Raw genomic sequence first — 8398 nt, 5'->3', positions numbered from 1 at the left:
GCTTTAGAAACCAAAGGAGTTATTGATTTCTTCTGCTATAGTTAATTGCAACATATTAGCTTTCACAGGAACAACCAGGTATGAAAAAGCAGCTGAAATTTGCTGTACAGTACAGCCATCCCAGTCTTGGCAAACATCTTCTGAACTGCACAGTAGCCCAGTGACTGTAGTACCTCCTGGTGCTTCCAGGACCCAAGCACAGGTTTGTTCCTACTGCCCTCTTGTAGCAGATGTTGAAGGAGAAAGTGAATGTTGTTGCCAAACCTAATAGAGAGAAGCCTCCATCTTTTGGCTTGCTAATGACAAACTCGGCAGCCTATCTACAGCATCTGATAATCCACAATCTCTGTGTGCATCTTCATGTATACAGAGCGGGCAGGAGAGGACCTGCACTGATCCCATAGCTGGGACAAAAGCCCTGCTCTTACAACATCTATGACTGCAGCCACAGGGTGACAAACCATTTGTTCTTTGTATGGTATATAATATGGTGCTGACTAGATTCCTCCTTACACTGGCTTTGCAGAAGCTGCAGTGTAGCACTCAACAAACTGACATTTCTTCTTCCAGAGGACAAAGGAGCTGCTACCCCAAAATGTATTTCTGGAACCTAAGTGGTGAAGGACATGAATGTCATCTAATCATAGAAAGGACCAGTGTTGCATGTCTGATGTTATGAATTTAGTATGCTTGCTGTTCTAGCCATGCCCATGGGTAACTGCTGACTGTGAATTCTGCCTTTGGTTGATACCATTAACATAATACAGGCCCTGTCTTTTGTCAAATTCCAAAATGTACTTTGGGCTGGACCAATGTTCCTGTAACTTTCTGTAGATGTGACCTCCTTCAGGGCCTACCTGCCTTCCTGGACTTCCTCATCTCTCCAGCCAAGGAACCGGTGAACTACCAGCTGGTGGCAGCAGCAGCTTCTCCAAGATCAGGGTATGAGGACTTGATCACAATTCCTGGTGACAGTGTATGACAGTGTATGTAAACACACACTCCTCACTTTTGAGGAACTGAGCCATTACCAGTAATCTTGCAACTAACCTATTTTTTAAATAATTTAGCTTCTCTAATCCTTTGTCACCCCTTTTGAACTTTTGCTGTGGTAGCTTGGGATTTATAATTGTCATTGAGAAACAGGAAGCTAAAGCATGTCTCACTATTGTTACGACAATGCTGATGTCAAGATCTTAGGGAAAAGGAGGAAGAGTTCATTACCCATAAATGCATTGCAATTGACCTTTCTTGTGGCTGTGTGCTGTAAAGTAGAAAATTAGAAAATATGGTGAGATTTAGGGGAACACAAAGGTAAAGTTGATCTCCCTGTGTTAATTTTGTGTGCTCCACACTGACATCCACCTGTTACTTAGGTGATCTAGAGTCTTAGTGCCTTTGTCTAGCTGGGGCTTAACCCAGTGCTCTGAGCTGGTAATAAGCCATATTTGTGTGTCCCCTTGGTGCTGAGCACCAGAGTACTGGAGCACCTGCAGTGCTGCTTTCAGGCTCAGCCACTGTGCACTACCTAGTGAAACAGGTCTGCCACCAGCCCTCAACTTCATGTGGAGTGGACTGCAGCTAATGCAAGACACCCATCAGACTCTTCCTGGAGTAAGGAAAAAAAGCCATCTATCACCAGCTGGAGACTTTGCAAAAAAGGGGCTACCTAGGGCTCAGATGCATTTTGTTTGCTCCCAGTTAAAACAGGAGAGCTGTAAGGCCTCAGTGATAGCCTTGGTTCTCCGGTTATATACAGGAGCCCGGAAAAGTTCACAATCTCAGAACTTCAAAAATTTTAGTCAGAAAATCCAGAGTCACTGTCTGCAATGACAAATGAATTTCTGCATCCAGGGTAGTGTGACCATCATATAGTTGCCATTCCTCCAGCCATTCCATGAGATACAGCTTCCTCACTGACCAGCTACAGAATGACTGTAAAGGTGATACTGTAATATGAAAATATGGCCAGAAGATGTCAAGGCTGAAGGTGGAACAAAGTAAAAGGATGCATTACTTCTGGAGAGATTTATGAATTATTTCTGTGCTTTACAGTAAGACTTTTCTCAGGATTAAACTATGGCATGACCATATCTTACATTTGTGTATGAGTGCAAGAATTATAAAATACCTGTGTGTATATGGGATGGTCACCTCTGACACAAAGTTCCATGATTCAGAATTCTTGGGTGCAAATCCCTTTTAGTCAACAAGTAGCCATACATGAAGGCGAACACCATGAACATAAAAGCCTCTCCTGAACATTTCCAATGTTGTGCAGCATTAAAAAGCAGACATACAATCATATTCTCCAAGGATATTGCTTACCTCACCCATTCTGAAATGCCGTTGCTGTGATATAATGGCTATTCATTTACCCAGGTAGCCTTTGCATTTACCTGGGTTTATCATGTCCATGGAGTGGATGTTACCTCAAGTATTTTGTTTATCTAACTCAGTGAAAGAGATTAGGAATGCCAGATGGACTTCCAACACTGAGAAGAAGGTAACTTTGGAGGATGTATCAACAGTGACAGGGACTGCACGTGCATCTCTACAGGCTTTCACATACCAGGAGTGAACACTTGTGTAGGTTTTTTTCATTCTTGGTGTTTGTTGCTGGAAATGCCTTTCCTCTGAATATCCTTTTAAAAATAAGTGATGTTGTCACTTTGGAATATGAAAGGAGGTAGACAAATAATGAGTAATCAAAGGTGCCCAGTGAGATGCTAGTAAGCATTGGGACAATGCAGTCAGGCAAAGGAGGGAGAGATGAATAAGTAACTTGCTTGTTGAAAAAGTGTGTGTTTGCAGGTTTACACAGAAGTCACTAAATAAAACCTAGATAATAATAATAAATAATTCTAGAGAGAAGGCTGTCCCCCATGCTATAAAGGAAATCAGTGGTGCCTACCAAGCTGATCTAGGTAAATAACTGTAATTTTAGAGTTCCAGGTCTAAAGGCTGGCCTAATCCTGAGTATATGAGCAGGACACATACACCCTAAGATTTTAATGCCACCTATAACTATCTGCAGACCTGCAGAGGAAGGCAAAAAAAGACCAGTAGAGGATAAATCATGCATCAAGAGGAATAAAATAAAATCATTCCCAACTCCAGTGGAAGCCCTGAGGCATGGAATTATTATAAGTATAATGCAAATTGACAGTGATCTAATCTATTTTCTCACACATTTGGGGATACTGACAAATCAGATGCCCAGGGACTCATAATATAAGCTTAATTTTCTATCTTTAGGCATTTGTCTATTATATTGTGTTGTACAATTACATCCATAAGCTTCTCAGGCTCCATCCTACAAGACTGAAAGCTACTGCTTCCAGTGCTCGGGAGAGTATTCAAGCCCTTCATTCATCAGATAGCTGGAAGCATTTAGATTTCCAGTCCAAATGTATTCAGGATTACTCACTGTACATTTGATCATGTGATGAAGTCAATACCCCTCGCTGACATTTACTTCTCAAATATATTTATAGTGTTACCACACCCCCGTTCAGTCTTTGCTGGGCTATACTAAACAAGACATGATCTTCTAATTCTCCTAAGAAGTGTATTTTGCTCCCCTAATCATCCTAGAAATGCTTCTTTGCACTTACTCAATATAAGTAACATTTTCTAACACACACAGGCCTAAAATTCTGCTGCATTTAAACGGAAGCAAACAGCAGAGGGGGGGGCAGCAGAAGGGGGTGGGGTTGTTGATCTGCTGGAGGGCAGGAGGCTCTGCAGAGGGTTCTGGACAGGCTGAGCTGATGGGCTGAGGACTATTCTAAGGTTCAACAGGGAGAAATGCTGGGTCCTGCACTTGGGTCACAACAACCCCACACAACGCTACAGGCTTGGGGAAGGGAGGCTGGAAAGCTGCCTGGAGGCAAAGGCCCTGGGGGTGCTGGCTGACAGCTGGCTGAACATGAGCCAGCAGTGTGCCCGGGTGGCCAAGAAGGCCAACAGCACCCTGGCTGGTATCAGAAACAGTGTGGCCAGCAGGACAAGGGAAGGGATTGTGCCCCTGTACCCAGCACTGGTGAGGCTGCACCTCGAATGCTGTGTTTGGTTTTGGGCCCCTCACTGCAAGAGGGACGTAGAGGTGCTGGAGTGTGTCCAGAGATGGGCAATGGAGCTGGTGAAGGGTTTAAAGCACAAACCTTATGAGGAGCAGCTGAGGGAACTGATGTTCAGCCTGGAGAAAAGGAGGCTCAGGGGAGACCTTACTGCTCTCTAAAACTACCTGAAAGGAGGCTGTAAGCAGGTGGGGATTGGTCTTTTCTCCCAGGTAACAAGTGACAGGAGGAAACAGCCTCAAGTTATGGCAGGGGAGGTTTAGACTGGATATTAGGAAATAATTCTGCACTGAAGGGGTGGTCAAGCATTGGAACAGGCTGCCCAGGGAGGTGCTAGAATCACCATCCCTGGAGGTGTTTAAAAAATGTAGATGTGGTGCTCAGGGACATGGTTTAGTGATAGACTTGGCAGTCCTGGGTTAACAGTTGAGCTTGATAGTCTCAAAGGTCTTTTCCAACCTAAATGATTCTATGAATACAAGCCTGAGCTTTTGCTGAACCCCAAGTAACTCCTTTTCTGCAAATTCAGTAAAAATGAGAAAAATCACTGGCCAGTATTACCCTGCTAGACAAAAGCACCTTCCTGGTAGCCCTAAAGAACACCAAACTGGTATTGCAATAGGAGTTCGGGGCTCTGAATCTCCAGCTAGTGACAGATGCCTCTCTACTGCAAGAAGAGTCTGAGATGCCCTTCATCAGCTGCAGTCTGCTCCACGTGAGGCTGACGGCTGCTGCTAGACCTGAGCTTTGAATGCTGTCCTGTTTCACTGATCAGCGTACAATGGCTGAGCCTGAAAGCAGCTCTCCAGCTAAATATGTAAGAGAAGTATCTGCCAGAGGTCAGCCTGTTTTTCATACCCAGATGCCCTTTCACCTCCCTGATTCTGAAGTCATTGCATCACTCTAGGGTATCTTTATGTACTGTAAGTGGATCAACCAGTCCTGCTCCAAGACAAGGATATGAGGGCCATTTCTGGGAGATCACAGGCTAGTTCAGTTTGACTCCTGTACCTGGCAAACTGGGGAGAATGTACAATAACGAACAGAGTTAATATATATATTTCTACTATGTAAGACACTACGGAAGAAGAATTAATGAGGAATCTATAGAGAGAGATCATGGACCAAATTTGTTTGGAGTATTTTGTCAGTCAATGAATAAGTGGATAAGGATGGTCTAGATGATACAGGAAGTCTCCCCTGCAAGCTGTTTTACTTCTTGTTTTGCTGCAAGGCCCTAGATTTGCAGCCACCCCAGAGGCCATCCTGGACTAACCCACTAATTCCCTTGCTGACGGAGCCTGCGTATGAAAAAGAGTTCACTACATCACTTCAGCTTTTTTACCCTGCAGACAGTACGGACACAGGTGGTACCAGATTTCACTACTTCCAGCACGATCAGAGCAGTCCCCTGTTACAGCAGAGCACTGCTTGGCTGGGCACACCTATTACACCTTCCGAGTTGCTGGAACAGCTTTCTCATCACTTCTGTTGTTAATTTGGTACCATTTTACGAAACAACTGCACAAGGCCACAGAAGGGCTGCTTGGCCCTGGTCTCCCTTTGCAGAGGCCTTGCTCTTTTTTTATGGCTTCACCACTGGGTAGATACCTCAGCAGTTATATGAGACAGGAAAGTAACTTTCATCATGTTACATTTATGATAGTGGCTCCTGCTGCCAACTGTCACAAGAACACCATGCAGAGACCTTTCAGTGTAAAACATTAATGTAGCCAACACAAAGGCTCAAGTTGCTAATTGGCATTCTCGTTCAGTTCAGCATCTGTGCCCCACCAGCCTGCCTTGTGCTAGATACTCAGCCAGGGACAACCACCTAATGCCTTGCTCTGCACAACCACCCACCAGGACTGAAGCTGTGGGTGAAGTTTCTGTGACTTCAAGCTTTTGCCCAAAGCAGGAGCAGCCTGCTGACCCGTCCCATTACGTTTCTTTGTGCTCTGCTCCATCTGCTAACAAAAGGAACAGAAATCACCCTCTGTGCCTTAGCTTCTCCCCCTGCAAGTCCTGCTCGAGTCATCTGCTCATCAAAGCACAGATCACTGCTTACCTGGAAGCATCACACACCACGAAATGTCTGCCAGCAGTTTGTCTGCACTCCAGAAATTTCTCAACTCCAGGGATGGGCCATCAATAGTGGCAGGGGGCAGCACGTGTGGCACTCCAGAAGGTCACTAGCGGAAGGCTTGGACGCACTTCCCAATAGCCTATAAACTGGAGGTTCCTCATTCACTCAGGAAGGGTGGGCTATGGTGAGAAGGAAGGTAGGAGAGGAACATGAGATGGACAGAATGTTCCCAGATGCTTCAGCCCACCCACCTCACATTCCCCAGGACTTCTGACCTCCCAGGAAATACTCTGTCAACAGTATTTCACATGCAGATCTCCTCAAAGTAGGGAATTCAGCAAACACCTTCTGCAAGAGACCCCGGCTATCTGCACACCACGAAGGATCAAGGCAACGCCAAGGGTTATCACACTGACAGGCCTGTGGACTGGGAAGGTCAGCAGCACGGAGGGCAGGAGCAAACAAGGACTGCGTTGTGGCATCTGTGCTTCCTGAGCCATCACCTACAGTTAGCCCACAGCTCTCCATCTTCTCTCTGTTCAAAGGAGGCGAATGAGAGATGCACCAGATATCACATGTGGGTCAGCTCTGCTAGCATCTCCTGACCTTTCTGTACAGGGTCTTCTGCAGGCAAGAGGAGAAGGCCTCCACCTCCAACTCCTTCAACCCTGCTCCCCCAAAGTGAGCTGAAGAACGGTGCCACCATCCCGCCAGTCCCTCAGTATCACGGTGCAGCCAACAGCAGTGCGGCCCTGCCTGGGCCAATGAGTCCTGCTGTGCCCCTCCTCCTTCTTTACACCATGTGGCCCATAATTCAGTTTACATTTGTTGTGATCTCCTCAAATACGGATCCCATACAGTGAATTTTCTTGCTACCTTATTAGGTAAGATTTTAAAATAAATAAATACTTCTGCACATTGTGTGCATTGCACAAACTGGTAAAATAAATGAAAATGATGAACAACATAGTAAGAAGGTTTCTCAGCAATTTTATGAAGATGATTTTGAGCCTTTGATAACTCCATATTAGAAAAACAAATATAACTACCTCTAGGATCTTGATTTTATGATCAGCAAGCTTTTTAATCTGTGGCAGTTCAGACTGACCTATAATTTGGGTCCATTTGTAAAGCCTGGCAAAGAGGCTACATTTCACACTGCCCAGTTTGATATAATGGTCGCAGGCAAATGGTCACCTCCCAAACATGGACCTGTTGGTAAAAGTGGAGTGGTTCAAGTAACAGGAAGATGAAAGGGAAAAACAAGCTGAAAAGTGAACTGACCCCAGTATTTTTTTGGAAGCGAGTCAGTTGCCCAGTTTTGATGAAAACATAAAGTGCCTTGCAGATAGCTTTCAAGAAACTCAGCCGTTTTTCTCTGGAGATCTTTACAGCAGCACAGCATCCCTTTCTCAGCATAGGCTGCTCTTCAAAATCACAGCAGACAGTATTTTAGCGTGCTGCTGGCAAGGGGGGTGTTTGCTTTGGAAAGGTGTTAGGGAATATAATGCTGCTATATGCACACACTGCCCATTGCTTTATGTCCTCTGCAGAACAGATGTCATCATGCTTTGGGCCTTGCCTTCACTACTCCCTCGTTCAAAGCATTTGGGGTTTTTTGTAGGGTTTTTTTTTCCTTTTTCGGTCTCTGAAGGCAAGAAAGTCTGTGGGGACCGAGATTTTCGAAATCAGCTTTTCCTCCCTGTACTACAGAGTCCCAGGAGGATGGACATACCCGGTGTGGAGGTGAGCAGGTGTAAGAGGGGTGGAATATGCATACCTGCTGTGCTGAAGAAACAAGATTGTCACATCATTCCCTGACACAAAAAAATGCAGAAATAGGCGTGCACACACACACGCCCACATCTGTATTTGTATCTATTTTTCATCCACGTTTATGTATCAATTTTTATAGGTATATGCTTTATATATGTGATTATCTGTCTAGGTGGGTAGATGTACACACAGTAAACACATTCACAGAGACGCATTTAAAAGCAATTATGTCCCTACACACGACCACACAGTTTCCGCGTATCTGCATTACATATGTGCCCTACACATGGGCACTAAACCCTGACGGCGTGCAATCTCCTGGCCCTGGCAGCGACGACACCCGCGTACAGACCCGCACGGGTGCGACACCTCCCCCCACACCTGCGGACCTGCCCCCGGGCCGTGGCTACCGCGCCCCAGCCCGCCACCCGCGGCCGCCGCCCCCCACTCCGCC

This window comes from Falco naumanni, chromosome 3, assembly GCF_017639655.2.
Source record: "Falco naumanni isolate bFalNau1 chromosome 3, bFalNau1.pat, whole genome shotgun sequence".
In the NCBI taxonomy this organism is placed as follows: domain Eukaryota; kingdom Metazoa; phylum Chordata; class Aves; order Falconiformes; family Falconidae; genus Falco; species Falco naumanni.
Note: the sequence above shows the minus strand (reverse complement) of the source record.